Genomic DNA, 21,032 nt, shown 5'->3' on the forward strand with positions numbered 1-21,032 from the left:
TTTAGTGTTCCACCAGTACCTCAGTCTACTCAATGTGTTACATCATAATTTTCACAGGCAGTAGAGCAACAGCCCTCATAATTGTCACAGAGCACAGCATTGGGAAACAGGAAATTGTTTGTGGGTGGAACACAGCAGGAGAAGGTCACTCACCTTCATACCTCCGTACAGGCATGTTGCTTATTCCAGAGGCAGCATTGTGGACAATTTTCTCCTCTGTTTTTCAGCAGTAACCTGTTTTCAATGAGATTGCTACTGACAGGTACCCTAGCAAAATGATATACACTTACCTTAGCAAGAATACTTGTAGTTTGAGTAGGGGGAAGCATCTCATTCCAAAATTCTGGGCAGGGGCACCATCCTATTCTGGTCACAAGTTGCCTATTGATTCTCTCCTCCTTCTATCCTATTAGGAAGCTTGAGATCAACCAAGAATTCTTGGTTATATCCCCTTCAATGAATATATCAACTTCAACTGATAACTAAGAGTGCAATCCAAATTGGACAAGGAGTAGGCGAAAGTATTACATCCTGGTTCCAAATTAAGAGTATAAGGATGATGGAAATTGTTTAGGATTGCTCTTCCCCTTGTCTAATTTTGCACCAGTGTTTTGACTGTGTTCCTGGGCTTGGAGAGTTTGGATCTTTCCTCTCCTCACCACTTCTCTGACTCTTTTCCTGGCTCTCCTGCCAGAGAATGTTAGCCACGAGAGCAGTTCTGTCACCAGATGACTGTGTTGGCAAATCTCAGGCATCAATCATCAGTAAAGGGTTCCACCAGTAGAAGAGCCTTTTCATGGGAAGGATTTATACTGGCAGGAAGGACTTGTGCCCATCTCCAGTCCCTTAAAATTGGCACATCTCTGAGTTACACCTGTAATTAACAAATTACAGTGGTGCCCCGCTTGATGATTACCCCGGTAGACAACGAATCCACTTTATGATGAGGTTTTTGTGATCGCTATTGCAATCGCAAAACGATGTTTAAATGGGGGAAAATCACTTTACGACGATTGGTTCCCTGCTTTGGGAACCGATTCTTTGCTAAACGACAATTTTAAAACAGCTGATTGACGGCTCTCAAAATGACTGCCCGCTGTGCAAAATGGTTCCCCTCTGTGTTTAGGACGGTTTCCTTGCTTAACAGGCACCGTAAAATGGCCACCCTATGGAGGATCTTCACTGCACAATGAGGTATTTCGCCCATTGGAATGCATTGAACTGGTTTTTAATGCATTTCAATGGGTTTTTTACTTTCGCTTGACAATGATTTCGTTCTACAGCGATTTTGCTGGAACGGATTATCATCGTCAAGTGAGGCACCACTGTATATCAGTTTTAGTTAGTCATATAGAGACCGGCATGCATGTTCATTCTGTGATGCAGGACTTTGCTGTCTCTCCATTTACTTTGCAGCTCTGTGCGTTCTGTTTTTAAATATCTGAAGTGCTGTACATAACAATTTGGTGAAACCCAAATATGCATTATAAATGTCACCAAATAGTTGGAGAACAGCTCCAAGCAGCAAAGAGAGAAGAGAATAGATTAAAAACTGCTGAGAAAATAATAGGTGTGAAAGTTCTTTGCAAATTAATTCAGCATCATTGTTCACTAAAAGTGCAGGTAAGAAAGTTTTTGTCTGGCATCTGGTATAAGAGGAATCAGGCAGACTTCATGAGGAGGATATTCTCCAAATGAGGTGCCAACATTGTTATGCCATTTTTGTGCTTACCATCTACCTTGCTTCTGAAGGCTTGGGCGTCCGATGGCCAGGAGGGTCATCTGGGTGTTAGCTGTCAGGGAATGGGCTGGTAACAGGAAAGCATGAACCTAAGCCTTGGGACTTGCCCGATGGGGGATCAGGGCAAGGTTGGCAGGTATGCCTGGTGTCTGTCAACTGAATCCTCACTACAGTAGTCCCCCTCTTGAGGAGACAGGAGATTATAACTTAATATCTTAATAAAGTTGTGTCCCCAGTTAAAACTTGTGCCTTGTCTCCTTATTTCCAGGTTGGACTAGCAACGTTGTAATGATGATGTGGTTTAGGCATCTGGTTGTGGAGCCAGAGGTTGGGAGTTTGAATCCCCCAATGGTCCTCCTTAACAGGGGCTTGACTCATATGGTACCTTCCAGTTTTGCAGTTCTATTCTCTTTTATGACTCTATTTTATATTGTCGAAATATGCCCTATCATGGTGGTTTCCAATCTTTCTTCCTCTACATCTTTTGGGTCAACTGCTAGAAACCCATGATTTTCAGCTATACAGCTTTGGACTTCTGTGTATTGGCATAAAATAGTTGGAGGACTGAAAGTGGAGATCTATTAACCTTCCTTATCCCATAGTTTAGGGTCAGGACTGGGGTGTCTGGACCTTAGAGGAAACTGCATATCCGAAAACAGACATGCTCGTAGTTCAGAAAGTCTGTCCCCATGCTCTGTGATCTCTTAATATTTTTTGCATGGTTTGCTGTATGGTAGGTAGTATGATATGATATGTTCTCTTCTTTTCCTTTGTGCTCCTTCTTGGAGATGCTTGGAACAGTATTTAGTCGAATGGAAATCTGCAACCTTTATGTAATCTTTCAATTAGAGCAGTAGCAACATTTGGTGAGAAGAATAGCTTTTGAGTTTCCTGAGGGCGGTCTAAATAAATTGCTGCTTGTCAAAAGAACCTGGTTGCATGTGGTGATTTTCTGACATTCAGATGCTTTTTTTTGTATGTTTCAGGCAGGAAATTGGAATTCAGGCAGAGTCGTCCTGCTGGAATTTTAAATAGTCTCAGAGAGTTACATTTTCCCCCACTTGGCATTTGCTTCTGACTTCAGCAAAAGAAACAGCAGGTGCCTCTTACTGTGTAGGTTCTCTTTTCCTTTCAGATGATTTGTCAGCCTTAGAGGTCATTTGAAGATTCTACCTGGTGGATTTTTCTAAGAGCTTTTTCATTCGGGGAAAGACAACATGTATTCTTGGGATGGTTTATGGCCTGTCAGTTCACAGATTGTTTCAAAGAGAGAGAATAAGGAGTATTAGCACGGATTCTAAGCGCCGAGCCCCAAAGAACTGCTCTCTTTCTTGTTTCCAACACTGACACTGGTCCAAGTCTGCAGAATTTAAATGATTTTCGTTAAAGTGTCCTCTTTGTTATTTTTTTCAAGAGCCTCAACTGATCAGGTAGTAAATGGACAGTTAATTTTTTTTCTTTTTAAGTTAGGTGGACATGCCTCTTTTCCCCTGCTCCATTTTGTTGACCTATGCGCAGATGATAAAACTAGGAAGGGGTATTTGAGGCAGGGGGGTAGAGAGGAGCAAAATTTGATATGCATGGAGTTTTCTATCAGTGGTCACAGGTTAATGACTCCCATTGTCTTTAAAAAGAAAAAAGAAAAAGAAATCACACACAATGCCTGTAACATTATAATTACAATGGTAATGGATGAGGTGGCATTTCTTTAATGGAGCATCTGTCAATAATAGTTTTTAATAGTTATTGAACGGTCTCACAAGATAATTAGCATTGAGAGGAAATCGTTAATTAATGATTCTTCCTAACCCTTAGGAAAAGAGAATGACATGAGGCAATTCACAGAGGGGCTTTGCATGGGGGAGTAACTCAGAAATCCCCCAGCTGGGATTGGCAGAAAGCAACAAAATGGCTGAACCAGCAAGCAATTAATATGTTACGTTTCTAGGGACCTTGGCTGAGTCGATCTTATTAGGGACGTGCACTAGCACCAAAATTTTGATTCAGAATTTGGGTTTGGGGAAAAAAATGCACACCAACAGCCAGCAGTGCTGCGATATTAGGAAATAAGCTGTAACGGGCATACTGATTGAACCCTGAACAGCGGGAATGCCAGCAGGAAATGCCACTAGCGTTGAGGAAGCAGAGGTCAGGTTGCAGGGGGGAGTAAGCAAATACTTTGGGCAGCACTGGCAGACAAACTAGAGTGGCAGACAGCTTGTGGTGGGTGGGACCTCTGCCAACAGCATGAGGCACAGCACAGCTGAAGTGAGTGAGCACAATCTTGGAGCAGCAGTTGAAAGAATGAAAAAAGCAGAAGGAGGAGCAGACTCAAGCATGACAAGCTTAGTACTCTGAACAAAGTCTGCCATTCTCTCTTACTTAGAGGACCACTGGGACGCTCAGCAAGGGTAAAAGGTAAAGGTAAAGGTTCCCCTTGACAATTTTTGTCCAGTCGTGTTTGACTCTAGGGGGTGGTGCTCGTTCCCATATCCAAGCCATAGAGCCAGCATTTGTCTGAAGACAATCTTCCGTGGTCACATGGCCAGTGCGACTTAGACACGGAACACTGTTACCTTCCCACCGAAGTGGTCCCTATTTATCTACTTGCATTTGCATGCTTTCAAACCGCTAGGTAAGTGGGAGCTGCGACAAGCGACGGACACTCCATCACATGGATTCGATCTTACAGCTGAAGATCTACAGACCTTACAGCACAGAGGCTTCTGCAGTTTTAACTGCAGGGCCACCATGTACCCTTTCAGCAATGGTAGATTGACCTTAAGGAAATGTTCTACAGATGTAGGTTCTAGGCATGAGTGATATGGACTGACAATGTCCCCTGCCTGAGGGAACACTCTGTTACTGGGCACACTAGTTGGTGAGCGAGATAACAGTCCCACTGCCACTTAGGCTAGAGTCTTAGACCGGTAAGACAAGGATCTGGTCTTTTTTGGCTTGCAGGTCTCCTGCATGTACACCTCTACCTCTGTCTCCATCTCTGTCCTGTCCTTCCTCTGAGGTGGTGTCTCTGGAGGACAGGCCCCCTGCCATGCTTGTCAAGGCAGTGTCCCAAAAAACTTGCACTGCTGTTGGAGGGGTGAAGGACTTGGACTCTAGCATACAGCTGTTGCTACTGCTATTTGAGCCACAATGAATATTGCTAGTTTCTGACTGCTCAATGTGATCCGCTACTGCTAGCTGGAATTTCTTTCCTAGCTACTGGTGCATGTGAGGGACAGTGGGCTGGCACTGCCCTCCCCCTTGCTGTTGCTATTTTACTTACAAGTAGAAAACTATTTTGGCTATGGGGATGGGCATTGATAGTGAATTTATCATTATATTAAATGTGTAGAAGCACTCTTTTAATGGGGCATTGAGCTTATGGGGACATGGAAATACTGGGTTGTATCCTAGGATGTCATTTTGCGAATGTAGGACTTCTGTGGCATTTTCCTCCTTCCATAAATGTCAAATCCCAGTACATTATGCTAAGAACGTACAAGATAAAAGGTTGGATGAGACCAAGCTCTTATCCAGTCCAGCATTCTGTTCACACAGGGGCTGAACGGATGCCTATGGGAAGCCCACAATCGGAACAAGAGTGCAACAGGAATTTGTTCCACAGGCTGTTTCCCAGTTGTTTCAAAAGTGCTTTCACACACTGTTCTACAAGCCAGCTGTTGCACAGGCTTTCACAGAAGACTCAGCAGAACTCATGGATTTCATTAGGCTCCGTGTTCCTTGTGCTCATGGTTATGGTAGTGGTTGCATTGCTGCCTGTGGAACAACACTGTCTCTTGCTGCTAGTGTACTGGCATCAGTGCAATGCCTCTGTCATTCAAAGGCCCAGTCTTGGAACAATGGACCCTTCAGTGAAGCTAAAGCACTGCACCGCACCGAAGTCCTGCTTATAGAAATACCATTACTTCTGAAGTCCTCTGTCTCTGGAGAGTAGCAACTGGAGACCTCTGCAGTACGGTTTTATTGCCACATGATTTATTGCTGCTGTAGCTTTTTGAGATCTTTAAATAAAGACTACCAAGGAATGACAAAGTACTCATCTAATTTCCGCATGTAGAAGCTTCGTCGCTAAATCTCTCAAATGCCTGGTAAGCAGAATCATACAGGGAGCACCGGGTTATTTCTTTGCTTTTCAGTTACAATTATCAGCTGATTTTGATGCGAGCCTTTTCTTTTCCCTTCTTTCTTTTTTTAAAAAAACAACAACATTGCAATCAGGCCTGAAAGCAAGCAAATGAGACACCATCAATCAATGGCGGGGGGGGGGGGAAATCAAGGGAAAAAAGTGGAGGTGATGTTTCTTGTTGCCATTTATTTTTCGGCTTAGTGGACAATGGTTCGGCAGCAGTGATGACCTGGGATAGCTGTGAATAGCACACAGGGTATACTGACATACTCAGATAGGAAAACCTCATACAGGGCAATTCATCACTTCTTTAATCCTTTTAACCCAAAGGAGATGTGCCAGCACATTTCCAGCATATCTGCCTTAGTTCTCTTGGAACTCATAGGTCATCTGAGGTGGGGTTGGTATCTTATTTCCATTCCTTCATTCCTCACTCATCTAAAACAGACCATTGTTTATTGCTTTTCCTTATTATTAGTATGGTAGTTCTAGCCAACACATAGTTATGGCTGATGACAAGCTTCCATATTATCTCTCCTGTAGAAAACAATGGCAGATTGCGCATTTTTATTAATTTTCACAACACTTTTACTATCGTTTTTGTTCACTAGGCAATTTGCTTATTATACGTATGTGCTTCTGCCAACCTAACTGATGATTGTACACATGGGGGTTGCTAGCTAATCAATAAAAAACAAACAAACAAACAAAAAACACCCAAGAAAACTCTATCAACATCACTGGTTTCAATCTGCAAAACAAAACAAAAACAAGACCAGGATCAGTGAGTGGTACGGGCCATAAACTTGCTAATATGAAAATTAGACTGAAGCTGAAGAAGAACACAAAAACAAAATTTTGACTAAATAACACCCAAGAAGAATTTAAAGCCCATGTAAAGAATACATCTGCATCACTGAACTCAGTCATTCATGAGCTAGAAGAACTGCAGATTAGAAACAGAGATGTTGTTAGAGAAGAATGCATAAAGACTATGCTTATAGCTAAAAGAAAAGAAACACCTGAGCAGATGACCTATGAAACTTTTAAAATTATTAAGAAGCAAGCAAGAAGCAGAATTACAAGGTCGTAGGAATAGGGTCAGTGACATGCACATAAAGACAAAGAGAACTAGTATAATATTTATTGCCAACACAGAGAGAACAATGTTTTTAAAAAGGAAAAAAGTGCTAAAGATTGTTTCTAATCACAGGCATCCAAATGAAATTTAAACCAAGATTAAGAATACTGATAAATCAACAGAAGAATATGTTGTCTGATAATTATTGTCATGAAAGGTGAAAAATGAGAAGATTTTAGAAATGTGGGCCTTTTGGAGGTCATGCATTCATATAGTTGCCACACGTCAGAAGCAACTGGTTGCCACATAACATTATTCACTACCATAACAATGTTCCCTCTTTGTGCAATGACCCTAGGAAAACATGAAGTCTCTACTTCTCCCTTTAACCCAAGTGGTCAATGCAGAATGGAAACTGTTGGGTGAAGGCAGTGATTCTTTACCATTCTCACCTACAGGTATGACTAGCTTTTGCTCATAGATATCTAGTTCTGAATGTGTTTCCCAGCGGAAAATTTTAAGCATGTTACTGAGTCATAGGCATGCACTGTTGCTGTTGCTTTGCTTAACTCCGTTTTCTCATATCTTAAGTTGTTCAATAATAGTAGATTTTCTTTCCCCAGCATTCATGTCTACATGTTAATACTTTGCAAGAGCAGGAAAGCTCCCCTAAGAGATTTTTTTTTGTCTGAATTAAATCATTATCGTTGAAGCAAGAAATTCCTAATGCTAACCTCATTTAAAACTTACTTACATTCTCATGGTCTTCTTGTGCCTTAACTTCCGCCCACATAAACACAAGAAGTAAGCTCCACATTTTGAATCTCTAAAGGAAAGCAAAAACTCTCTGATTATCTATTATCTGTTATCCATTAAATGCAACAAGACTTCCTTGCACCCAGAATATGGGTTAATTGGACCAGACTAGTAAAGATCATGTAACTGTGGATAAGAGTGCACTTCAAATTGGCTATATGGGGATGTTAACACTATCCAGCCCGTGTTTCATTTAGTTCTTCAGCACTAATACTGACATGCTATAAATAGAGAGGAGTGCTAGTAAAGCGATATTATAGTCATTGCTTTGCAAGGAAATTAATGTATAAGAAGGGTGCATAAGTGTGCCCATATTTTGATGGAAAGGAAGTGAACTGAGATCTGAATTTCTTTGTTTTAGGGAGTAGAGCTTCAGCCATATCTTTTTTCCTTAAACCAAAGTGGGGTTTTTTGTGTGTGTTTTGTTTTGTTTTTTAGTTGCGTTCCTGTGTGAATGTTTGGTTTCTGGTTTTAATACTTGATTTTGGGTGTTATTTATAATAACTCTTGGAAATTGATAGGTCACTCCCCATTGCTCTAGCCATGACATCAAAGCATGACAGTATAGAGCTTGTAACTGTGCTTGATATAAGCTCTTTTCTGATTTGCTCCCTTTGCCAATCCTGATTAAGAACCAAAGTAGAGGATGGAATGGAAGGGGCTCACTAGTTAGCAAGCTGCAACGCTTACCAGGACTTTTGCAACAACCAATCTCAATTTGTGTACATGTGAATGTGCCTGGATGTGTTCAGAAGCTTGTGAGGTTGGAAATTGTCCATTTGATAGTGTACAGATGATTGGCCCAAAAGAGCACCTGTCTTGTACAGCACAGGGCTTCAGAAAAGCCTGTTGGAGCAATTGCAAACCCTATGCCTTCAGTAAAAGTATAGTCATGCATGCAAAGTGCAAACTGACAAATTTAATTCTCATTAGTGACCATGACAAGTTAACGTCTAGTCATTAATTTCTAGAGGACCAAAAACTATGTCTCTAGGTGTGAGAACAATGTATGTTTTTCTCAACGTTTTTGCAATTAGCACAAAATGTCCCTGTGCAAAAATTTGTCTTTTCACTTCGTAGAACAATGCGCAGATACCCAACAAGTAGGAAAACTTTGACTAATTAACCAAAAAGATGCAAACAACCAATATGGTGCTTTGATTTTCAAAAAAAAAAAACCCCATTAATCAAGATAGCAGTTATCATAGTTTTGCACAATGGGCTACGTATTTGCTTAAAAAAATAATAATCCTTGCAGATGAAAACCCCAATCCACAGAGACAGAAAATATCTAGCCCTCTTGCAGATTAATAAAATGTCTGTGCCATATGAATTTCATACATGAAAGGATTTGCATTCCTCGGTTTCTGTCCTTGTGAAACAGTTTGCTCTGCAATCGTATATATTTAGCTATGTGCAAGCCTCAGGAAGCCCTAGGAAACATGTGAGAAGCCAAGTATGGTGTTGCACTGTCAGCATTCAAGTCATTGAACTGACAAGAACTTGCTTTTAAATAATTTACTTTTGTGGAATTGCCTTTTCACAAGAGAAACAGAATTCCCATGTGGCATAGGGGATGACAGGATTGAATCATCTCATTCTGTGTATCAAGGTCAGTGGCTGAAATTCTGTTACACAATTCCACATGCACAATGGCGATAATGTTATCCTCAGGGGTAAGCCATTGCCTATTTAAAGGCTTCCTTTGGTAATTTCAGAATACAGGTGACTTCATTGCCTTGTGTATGTGTTGCTTTCACCTCGAAATCATCTTTTAGCAGCAGTCATTTGCCATTACTGCTGGCAGTTATCACTATTGCACATGCAGATTTTGTGCAACAGGATTTTAGCCACCAACATTGACAGAATCAGAGAGCATTTCATAGTCTAGTATTATGGGCCACCACAATCTCTGACCCCGAAATTCCTTCTCAAATGCTCGTATACACAACTATTTAAACTATTTGTTGTAAACGACTGTTTACCTTTCTCAAATATCAAAACCAAGGTGAGGGTTTAGGCACAAAAGTGACTCATGGGGGCTTCTGTTTAAACAACCATGTTGACTTTTAAGTGTACACAAGAATAATAGTCTCAGTGCACTGAAGCTGGGAGAATATCATGCCCTCAGTAACAAAGACAGGAATTTTAACAGAAGCATTATTCAGCTTATCCTTTTAGCTGTAAAAAATCCCTCTCAGATTCCACAAAATATTGGTTGGATTTTATAACTCTTCATTAATTGTACATGCCAGGCCCAGCCTATTGAGTCTAGCCCCTGGGAGCTATGTTGTATAAGCTTTATCTAGGAGGAAGAAACCAAATAACCTTGAATCCTCATATAACCCAGGAGAGATTTAACACCAGAGTCCAAACTTCTTTAGACAGCATGCAATTAATTTGTAGAATTGAGGTGCTGTGGGCAGGGAGAGTGGGGTGAGAGTATCACCAACTTTGGAAGCTGTATATCTATACTTCCTGTAACATAGGGTGAGGGGCAACAGCCCCTTTGTGTATTAGAAACAAGGTAGTGTTGATGAAGAAATAAAAAATGGTTTGATGGAGAGAGGAAAAGAAGACATGAAATGAAACCTAGGCAAAAAGACAAGACATATGATTAGGCAAGAGATCTTGCGTCTTATAGGAAGAGTAATTCGACTGAACAAGTTCAAACTAAAGTTAGAAATGAATAAAAAGCTAGTGCAAAACTGTGGAGCACTTGTACATCAAGATTACTACTTCAAATGTTGAGAATTATAGGAACTGATTTTAGATCAATGGGCAGGAAAGTAGTGAATGCTATATGTGTACTACCAGTAAAATGAAAACGTTCTTCTACAGCACAGTTTGACTGTGTTCTGACATCACTCTAAACTATTATTTTTAAAGATATGAACAAGCTTAACCTTTTCCCTAGACATATGCGCTCCTTTCACTCATGTATCAGATGGGGGTTAGAAGCTTTCATTTTCACTTTTGATTAACCAGGGCATCCTGCGTTGTCTCAGCCTGGCGAACTGTGGTTAATCTTGAAAACAGTTAGTTTCAAGCAAGGCCGCTTTGCCAACCTTTGAAACTTTGATGTTGGTTTGTTTGAAACTTAGCTGTAGTGAAGCTTAACCACAGTGTGCCAAGTTCAGATGACTTAGCAATTTGCTGTTAATCAAAAGTAGACGGGAAAGCTTTGAAACGTGTGGCAGTGTAGAGGGGAAGGGGCGCACCATGTGATGGCAAAAATAATCTCAGATCTCAATTAATTATAATTTGATATGAGATCTAAACACAGCCATTACATAGCTGACTTTTAAAAAAGTGAATTGCAAGAAGTGAAAGCATCTTGTTGTCCTGATGAATATCAGTTCTGGATTTACGGGTAAATCATGTAAGCAAATCGGTATGAACCAGCAGTTGGGCAGTTTATGCTGATTTGTTTATCAGTTGAACAGGAGTATGGCACTTCAAAGCCCAGCCACCTTTGGCAGGTGCCCATTCAGTGGAAGTGGCTGAGCTTCTCTGTTCTGCCTCCTCAGGGTGCTGCCTTGGAGTGGGCACCTGTCAGAGGAGGCAGGGCTCTGATTATCGAACACTTGTTCAGCCAGTAAACAAACCAGCACAAACCACGAAAGCAGTGATTTGTGCCCATCTCTAGAGGAGAGCTGTGTTTTGCCTTGCACAGGAAATATCCCCTCAGAAATTGCCAGTCCTTGTCCCGGAACCTGGATAAGATCAGGAGAAATGATCCCTCTTCTTGAGTCCTGCCATCTTGGAAATGTGTTGTTTAAAATGAATTGTAAGAATATATTTATTTATTTATTTATTTATTTATTTATTTATCTATCTATCTATCTATCTATCTATCTATCTATCTATCTATCTATCTATCTATCTATCTATCTATCTATCTATCTATCTATCTATCTATCTATCTATCTATCTATCTATCTATCTATCTATCTATTTATTTGATGTTTTTTAACCTACGTAAGCCTCCCCAAGTAGACGCTGTCTAGAGGGGTGGGGTAAAAATTGAATAAATAAAATAAAATTAAAATTAAATGGTTTCTCTTATTCTTGTGGGGCAGTAAAAAGCAGCACAATAGGATGTGGGCTCAGGGAGTCAAAGCACCAGGGACCGTAATGTCACCTTCCATGTCCCTCAGACTTCATCTTCCCTCTGATCTTACTTTCAGTTATAGCAAAGGTGATTTACCTGATCTTTGACTTCACATGAGGATCCTCTGAGGCAGGCGTTCCAGGAATCTTCCACTCTATGTAGGGCTGGCTTTTGGAGCAGCATTGGGGCTACCGCCTCTAGTGCAGTGCGGTTGGACATGTGTACAAGAGTGAAGTAGGAGGAGTCAAAACAGTAACCTTCCCCGCAGCAGGGGCCCATTAATGGGGTGAGAAGAAAGTAGTTGCATCCATCACTTCAGGACTAATTGTAGGGCCAGCCTAGCCATGGAGATGCCTTGACGAATACCTGTACCGGTGTAATTTACCACTGCATCGCTGGCAGGGAAAATAGATCCTAGCAACCTTAATACTTAACTGTAATATATATATTTTAAAAATCACTAGTTCTAAAAATGTATTTTAATTATATTTGTCAGTATTTTTTCAATACAGCCCTGAAAGCTAGTTTTTAGTGCAAAAGCAGGATTGTTATGCAGTAAGCCTCCTCCATTCCTTCAGTTGTCTGTTTCAGCTGCACCTGATTCTTCCTGCTGATCTTCTTTCTTCCTGATCATTTAAGGGAAGAACCAACCATTTTCTTGCAGACTGGTAACACTGAAGGGATTTCTTTCATGTTAAAACCATTGTTTACGCACAGGAGGCATGAGTTTATTGTCTCCTTTTTTTCCTGTGTTCTCTCTGGAAGACAGAACTTTTTGGGCAGATAGATTCCTGCATGCCATACAAACCTGTTTAGTACATTAACTATCGAACTAATAAGAAATGTTGCATAGCATAAAACTCAATATCACTTACTATTACATCACAAAGCAAATTAAATTAAAAGTACTGAAAAAGCAGATTTCTAAATATTAAACTACTTTAATTGGTTTTTAATCTGCAATTTATTGTGTTTTTAGTATTGCTTGTTTTAGCATTGTAAGCTGCCCTGGGTCCTCTCACTGGGAGATATGAAACTAAACAAACATGCAAACAAATTCTTCCCCTAAAAACCTTCCATGTCACTGCTTCACCTCCCTCCTTCTTTGCCATTTATACCATTATTTCACCTTCCTTCCCATTTGTGAACTGTTGCCATGTTTGCCACCTCCCTTCACACTTTGTGCCACTGACACTTCATTTCCTACCCCCTCTTCCTCTTGTGCTGCTCACTGAACTCCTACTGCTTCCATTTTCCTTTGCTGTTGCTTACTCTCTTGTGGTGCTGTTTTTCCCCTGTGTGGGAGGAGGTGCTTTCCCTGTTTGATTCATTTTTTTAGAATGTTATTTCATTAATTTATTCTGTGTTAATTTTGTTAAAGGTGTATATTTTGATTAGGAGTTTTGGGAACTGTTTTACTTGATGCTAGTTGACTTACTCTGTACAAAGTTACTTCTTTGTCTTTTTTTTTTCCCTATTGCACTAACCAGGTCTACAGGGTCAGTATTGTGCTGGGTGGGTGACAATGAATTCACATTGGTTTTTTTTTTTTCCTGTTCTGATTTTTTGGTGCTTTACTGTTTTTTTCATTTGGTTGGTGGGTGAATGAGGTTGTTTTTTTTATATAAGATGGATGATGATTTTTCTTTTTTATATATTGTTGCCTGCTTTTAGAGTTGCCTTATTTCTCTGCTCTTTTGGAGCAGCTTTTAAGGGTTCTGTAGGGCTTTGGAGTGCCAGAAGCATAAATGAAAAGTCTAAAACAAAATAGCCTAGAAGAAGCTTTTCTTTTCATGTTAAATGAAAGGACTAACACACAAAAATGTGAAAGCAAAAGAAGACTGAGCAAGGTAGTTGTGACACAGCCCAAAATGAAAGAAACACTCTCTTTTTTTTTTTCTGTCTAGATCCCTTGTTACGTTTAACATTTAGCATCAGGATAGCAGACTTAGCAAGTGCACAGATCAATTGGGATTTCTCCATACGTTTTATGAATGGCCTCCAAATAGTCATGTATCCATATAAAACAACATGTTTTATGCAAGTTGATGTGTTTTTGCTTCCACCTTCTTCCCCCCCCCCCCATGTTTCCCCCTTTCTTCTCTTTGATATGCCAGTGGCCACCTTGTTGGACACGGAAGAGGTATGGTATTATCCAGTCTCTCCCTTAGCCTACACTCAGTGAGCTGTTTTCCAGCAGAAGGATAACTCAGTGCTTTAGGTCTCTGGCTGTGGAGCCAGAGGTTGGGAGTTCAATTCCCCACTGTGCCTTCTTGATACTACAGGGTTCTTTCCAGCTCTGCAGTTCTAAGTTGATGATGATGAAGAAGATTAAGCAGTGACTGAGATCTCTGGGTGCCTCTGGGAGTGGTAATTCACCTTTTAAATACCTCACAGCAGGGAGGCTTGCATGATTTAACACCCTGTGGAATCCATCTTTTGAAAAACAGACACGAACCATTTATGGTTGAATTTTTATGCGGCATATTTAACACTTTTTGCAAGAAGATGGCCCCCAAACGTCGACAGTTCATCCACCCCTGCCCTTGCGCTTCCTCTTCTCATCTTTTCATGCTTATTCACCTGCCCTGCATATTTTGATCCAGCATCTCTTCACCTTTTGAATATGCATTCTCATCATTCACAGTGGGTAGTTCTGATCAAACAAAATGTGCTAGCCATATTAATTTATCATCGAAATGTCTGACTTGGGGGGGGGGAAGCACCCTTTTTTAAAAATAGACTTCTATGGAGTGAGTGGCTGTGTGTTTCCTTTTCCTTTTTAAACCACTGCTGTTGTTCTGTTTTTTGCCACTCAAGAGATAAGAATGCTCTCTTCTGACAGTAGAAAGCAAATAGCTACATGACGGCCTGAATTATTTATTGGATATTTATTTATATTCCAGTTTGCTAAAATGCCCTTATCCATGGCTGTCGGTGTATGCAAGGTGTTTGGTCTCCTATGATGATTATTTTATGGATTCAACAAGATGTGCTAGATGGGGTTTTGGATCTGGGAGCCTTGCAGCCAACAAATTCTTCTTAAAAAACAAACAAGCAAAACCACCAAAAAACCGAACTCAGTAAGTAAATAAACGTTAAAACATGGAAATAACGGACAGAGGATAAACCTGTGGGAACGCAAATAATCCTCCATGTGTTTGGTACCAAACTTAGGCTGTCAATCTCACCACACTAGCAGTACCTAAAAATGCTCAGATTCCCCCCCCCCGGGAATAAGTAAAGAAAACTACAAAACAGCTTTCAAAAGTCCCAAGAACTCATTGATCAGAGTTTGCTCATCTCCTTGTGGTTCTGGCAGGTAACACACATACTATTTTATGTGGGCATTCAGGAGACTCAGAATATATGCAGATATTTGCAGCAATATTTTCTTCCTAACTTTCAAAGTTGGCTGACGGATCTTTTTCTTCAGTCAAGAGATGCGATTTGAAAAATGCATGTCCCTTGAACCACTGCAACAGGACAACACACAATATACATGCCAAACAAGAAGCATGCTGTATGTTGGCTGTGAAAAGCAGGAATCATTGCTTTTTGAATTCATCTGGCAACTTCTGAGCAGTAAAATATATAGCAGTTGAGCACAGCTGTTTCCCCAGAAGCTAAAACAATCCTTACAAAAATGTACAGTAGCCCTTGGGGATGTGTATCATTAGATCTCTTGATTTCAAGTAGGTCTTCTGATTACCTTGACCCTGCTTGGGGAAAACAGCATGGCAGCAGAATGCTTTGCAGGATCTCCAGTTTGCAGTTGTTCATGAGCTAAATACCATCCTATTGAATGGGGCACGATCTCTTCTTGATCATCCCAGAGTGCAGGACACGTAATAATGCACTCAAGCTAGAGGAAGCCAGATTTGGGCTAAATATCAGGAAAAACCTCTGAACTGTTAGAGCAGTATGAGAATGGAAACAATTCCTTTGGGAGGTAGTAAGCACTCCGACACTGGAGGCATTCAAGAGAAAATTAGACCGCCATCTGTCAAATCTGCTTTGATTTGGATTCCTGCACTGCGCAGGAGTATGGCATGATGCCTTATAGGCCCTTTCTAGCTCAGCAATTTCATGATTCTATTATTCTATGAATGGAAAATTCAGTAACTTGCAGAAACACTGGGAAATGCCAATAAGTTTTCAATGGACTGTTGCACGTGCAGTAAAGAGAAAATGGATTCTGGTAATGCAGTTTGTTTTATATTTAGTATTGTTTACTACTAAATAGCCTTGGTCTGGTTTGCTAGGTGGGATGGTCTAGTTTACTCCTCGACCTGAGGGGACATTTAAAGTGTGCTGTTTACAGTGGTGTCTCGACTTACGAACGGCTCGACATACGAACGTTTCGACTTACGAACTGCTCTCATAGGAATATATGGACTCGACTTGCGAACTTAGATTTGAGTTACGAACTCTTTTTTCCCCTTTTTTAAAAGCTAAGTCATCTTAGGTTAAAAGAAAAAAAGAAAAAATATCCCCCTCTAGTGGCAGAAGGTGGAATAGCAGCTGTGACAAACCCAGACCTACTGGGACCTGTCACACAGTTACACTAAGCTGCCACCAACCATTCCCTATAATAAGTCACACAGACCAGGGATGGATTTTCAAACAATAAAAGAATAAGGTTTATTTTAAATACAAACAGGGTAAATAAAACAATTAGGTGAATAACATAAAGTAACGTGGCTTATTCTCACTCATACAAGCATACAGTTTGGTTCACCCAGAACCTTAACTTAAAGCCCAGACCCTGAACCTATCAGTTCTGGCTAACCAACAGACACCTGAACCTATCAGGTTGGTACTCTGACACACAGTAGTACCCTGTCTGACACACAGACTCCCACACCAACTCCTTCTTCCCAGCTGCTGCTTCGTCTGCTTAGCTTCTCCACACACGCATCACATATTTATACAGTACAGCCCCTCCTCCTGATGTCCCGCCTTCCACTCCCCATAGGATGGAACTTTCCCTCCAAACCCATGACAGACAGGTAACATCAGTGCTGTATGTAACACCTCCCCTCTTTAAAAGTTGTTTTGTAGGGGGAAAGCTAAGGTGCTTTTCACCAAAAAAACAACCTGTATAAAATACACAAAAACAGTTATACATACCATATTATACTTACATATACTTACACTCTAAGTTAACCATAGCAATTATGCATTTAAACATTTACCATTAACATTACAACAATTTACCTTTATTCATACAAACCAAATTCAAAACCAGGTACATTTAACTTTTTGGTTATCAGTATATACACATAGTCCATGTTCTTTCGCCGTCTTCATTCTTCAGGTCTTCTTGATAAGGCGTCAGCAACACAGTTCACTGACCCTCTGACCACCTTCACTTCAAAGTCATAGTCCTGTAGGTTTAAAGCCCACCTCATAAGTTTGCTATTGTGGGTTTTCATTGTCTTTAACCATTGCAATGGTGAATGGTCAGTACACAGAATAAAATGTCTTCCCCAGATGTAAGGCTTGGCCTTCTGGATCGCGTAGACTATGGCCAAACACTCCTTCTCCACGGTTGCCAAATGTCTCTCACCTTTTTGAAGTTTCCTACTCAGGTAGGACACTGGATGCTGGTCACCACTCTCATCCTCCTGGCACAGAACTGCTCCTACGCCGCTGTTAGACGCATCGGTGTAGATGATGAACTCCCGGTCGAAGTCTGGAGCACGTAGGACAGGATAGTTGATTAACGCCTCCTTCAACCTCTGGAACGCCGCCTCACAGTCGCTGGTCCACGGGATGCGGTCATCAGCCGTCTTCCTCGTCAGATCGGTCAGCGGAGCCGCAATCTCGCTAAACCTCGGGATGAACTTTCTGTAGTAGCCCACCAACCCAAGAAATGATTTAACTTTTTTCTTGGTGTTGGGTCTAGGCCAATCACGAACAGCTTCTATTTTGGCCTCCAGGGGTTTTATCATTCCTCCCCCTACCACGTGACCCAAGTATTTTATTTCTGGGCTACCCAGCTGACACTTGCTGGCCTTTACTGTTAGCCCTGCTGCACTTAACCTCTGCAGCACTAACTCCAGGTGTATCAGGTGATCTTCCCAGGTATTACTGAAGATCCCTATGTCGTCAATGTAGGCCACTGTAAAGTCACTGAGCCCTGCCAAGGTCTGGTCCATCAGCCTTTGGAATGTGGCTGGTGCATTTCTGAGACCAAAGCTCAGGACTCGAAATTCATAGAGACCAAAAGGGCTGCAAAAGGCAGTCTTTTCTTGATCCCTGGGATCAATTCTTAATTGCCAATATCCCTTTACCAGGTCCAATGATGAGATGAACCGACAACCCCCTATGGTTTCAATCAGGTTGTCTAGCCTGGGCATTGGGTAGGCATCAGGAGTGGTTACACGGTTTAATTTCCTGTAATCAACACAAAACCTAATGCTCCCATCAGGCTTGTCTACAAGGACTATCGGAGAGGACCAAGGACTAGAAGAGGGGACGATTATGTTCTCCCTCAGCATCTCGTCCAGCTCCTTCCGCACCTTGTCCCTATAGGGTCCCGTTACTCGGTATGGGGATACTGCCTGCGGGGGTGCATCCCCTGTGTGGATCCGATGCATCACTCCCTTCACTATCCCCGGCTTGTTAGAAAACACCTGTTGATATTTACTAAGCAGCATTTTTAGTTCTTGCTGCTGGTCTTGGGTGAGTGCAGGACTGATCTTTACCTCCTCTGGGTTGTATTTTACTTCCCCTCTACCCTCCCAGAAGGGTAATTCAGCTTCCTCACTCTCAGCTGCTTTTATCGCGAATAAAACCCTCTGTTCCCCCTTGTAGTAGGGTTTTAGGGCATTCACATGAACCACCCTCCTTGCTTGGTTCTCCTCCTGCTCTATTAGGTAGTTCAGGTCTGACATCTTGGAAATGACCCTATATGGTCCTGCCCATTTGAGCTGCAGTTTGTTCTCTCTGCAGGGCCTAAGCCAAAGCACTTCCTCCCCTGGGTCAAAGTGCCTCTCTCTAGCTTTGTGGTCATACCATGTTTTCTGTCTGACCTTCTGAGCTTGCAGGTTTTCTGCTGCCAGCTCTAGATTTCTCCTTAGGTCATTCATCAAGGTGTCTATGTATGTCACAACGTCTTGTGGGTCATCCTGTCTGTCCCAACCTTGCTTGATCAAATCAAGGGGCCCTTTCACCCCTAAGTGTGCAGCAGACATGTCAGAGTGACCCCTTTGTAAGATCATGGGGCGATACTTTTCAGGTACCACCAGCTGACTTCTGATCCCATCTCCCCCTTTTGAGATATTCCTCAGGGTTTCTCTATATAAAATCCCCTTTTTCTCCAGAAATCTCACTGGGGTTTCAGGTGTTAGCTGGGCGTCAGTCACCTGTTCAAAACACTTTTGGAGAGTGGCGTCTGCCTTTTGCTCCTGTCCAAATCTGCTGTCTGTGGTTAAGGTTTCCACCACAGCTTCTGAACTTCCCTCTCCTTCCGTCTCTGGCTCATCATTACCCCCCTGAACTGTCCCTGTGGTGGCTTGTGAGCGTGTGATCACTAGCACCCGTTTCACATGTTCAGCCAGGTCATTTCCCACGAGCACGGCTGCTGGCAGAGTCGATGAAATCGCTATCCGCCAATCTCCCCTCCAGCCTTGAAAGTTGACAGGTACCTCTGCAACTGGCAGAGAGATTACCTGCCCCTCAATCCCTGCCACCTTCATGCTCTCATTTGGGATTATAAACTCCCTAGGAATAATATCTGGATGGCACAGGGTTACCTGGGAACAAGTGTCCCGCAGCCCCCTATACTGACGGTCCAGTATTCCTACGTCCACCCCGGCTGTCTCAAACAACTGAGAATCTGTTTTTACCAGCAAGCAGCGTTTTACCTCTATAAGAGGACCATTTTCCTCAGCCTGCTCAGCAGAGGTAGCTGTTCCAGACTGAGTAGCCATGGCAACAGGCTCCCTCAGTGACACTGAGCTTTGCTCTTTCTGGACACAGAACACAGCTTTTGGCTTGGTCCCACTAGACTCCTGAGGCACCATTCCTTTTAGCTGCTTTAATTTCTGACACTCTGAGATTAGATGACCCTTTCCCTGACAGAAATAACATTTTCTGGTGTATTTTGATTCTCTCTCATCTTGTTTTGGTTTTCCCTCCAAAATCTGAGGTCTTAGTTTCATGTCTGAGGGCTTCCCTTCACCATGGGCCCCTCCCCCTTGCTGGCTTTTCCCTGGTCCCTGAGAGTACTTGCTGTAGGTTTCTTTGGGTTTACCTACAGATTTCCCCTCACCCAAGGGCTTTCTTATTTGGGAAATAAAATCTGCGATCTCTGCGGCTTCTGCCACAGACCTCGGTTTCCTTTCCCTCACCTGGAATTTCAATTCCCCTTGCAGGACTGAATAGAACTGTTCCAGTGCTATCAAGTCTTTAAGCTGCTCATAGGTCTCTGTTCCCTCCTGCGATAGCCATTTCTCAAGCAGCCTCACCAATTGGGCCCCCACTTGGGTAAAAGTCTGTTCTGGTTTTTTGGTTAGGGACCTGAATCTTTGTCTCAGCTGCTCTGCATTTATCCCATGTCTGGCAAACACCAGTTTTTTAAACTCTGCAAAATCTTTCATCAGTTCCTCAGGCATCTCGGCATAAACCTCAGCCAGGCTACCACTGATTAAAGATCGCATGATGGTCATCTTCTCAGTTTCCCTCACTGAGAAGTCCACAAACGCTCTTTCCACTAAGGAAAAGAACACCTCAGGACAATCTCCCTTGTGGTACACAGGGAATTTCTTCAGGTCAGCTTTAGACAGTTGGCCTCCCTCAGAATCCCTATTATTATTATTGTTCTGGTTCATCAGTTCCAATCTCTTTAATTCAAACGCCATTCTCTCTCTCTCCAATCTTTCCTGCCTCTCCCTTTCCTCCATTTCAAATTGCCTCATCCTCAGTTCATGCTGTTGGACTAGGATCAATTTTCTGAGTTCTGGGTTCTGCTCTCCTGTGCTGTCACCTTGCACTGAGCCAAATTCATCCTCAGAACCTTGGTCAATCTGGGGGTCTTTCACTTCACTCATTTCGGCCATCTGGCTTCGAGTCAAGGGCATAATCCCCCCTCAGAACAGGCTGCTTTAAAAAGTCAAGCCTC

At 42.0% G+C, this 21,032-nt stretch overlaps 1 long non-coding RNA gene across 1 annotated transcript in view; it reads left to right on the plus strand.

Annotated features, from left to right (window-relative positions):
• The window catches only part of LOC140706076 (uncharacterized), an 86,237-nt gene extending 69,882 nt beyond the window's left edge, over positions 1–16,355 (plus strand). The window contains exon 2 of the long non-coding RNA XR_012085803.2: positions 1–16,355. This exon is cut by the window's left edge and continues 18,124 nt beyond it. This is a non-coding gene — a long non-coding RNA (uncharacterized LOC140706076).
• The last annotated feature ends 4,677 nt before the right edge of the window (positions 16,356–21,032 follow it).

This window comes from Pogona vitticeps, chromosome 3 (assembly GCF_051106095.1).
Source record: "Pogona vitticeps strain Pit_001003342236 chromosome 3, PviZW2.1, whole genome shotgun sequence".
In the NCBI taxonomy this organism is placed as follows: Eukaryota; Metazoa; Chordata; class Lepidosauria; order Squamata; family Agamidae; genus Pogona; species Pogona vitticeps.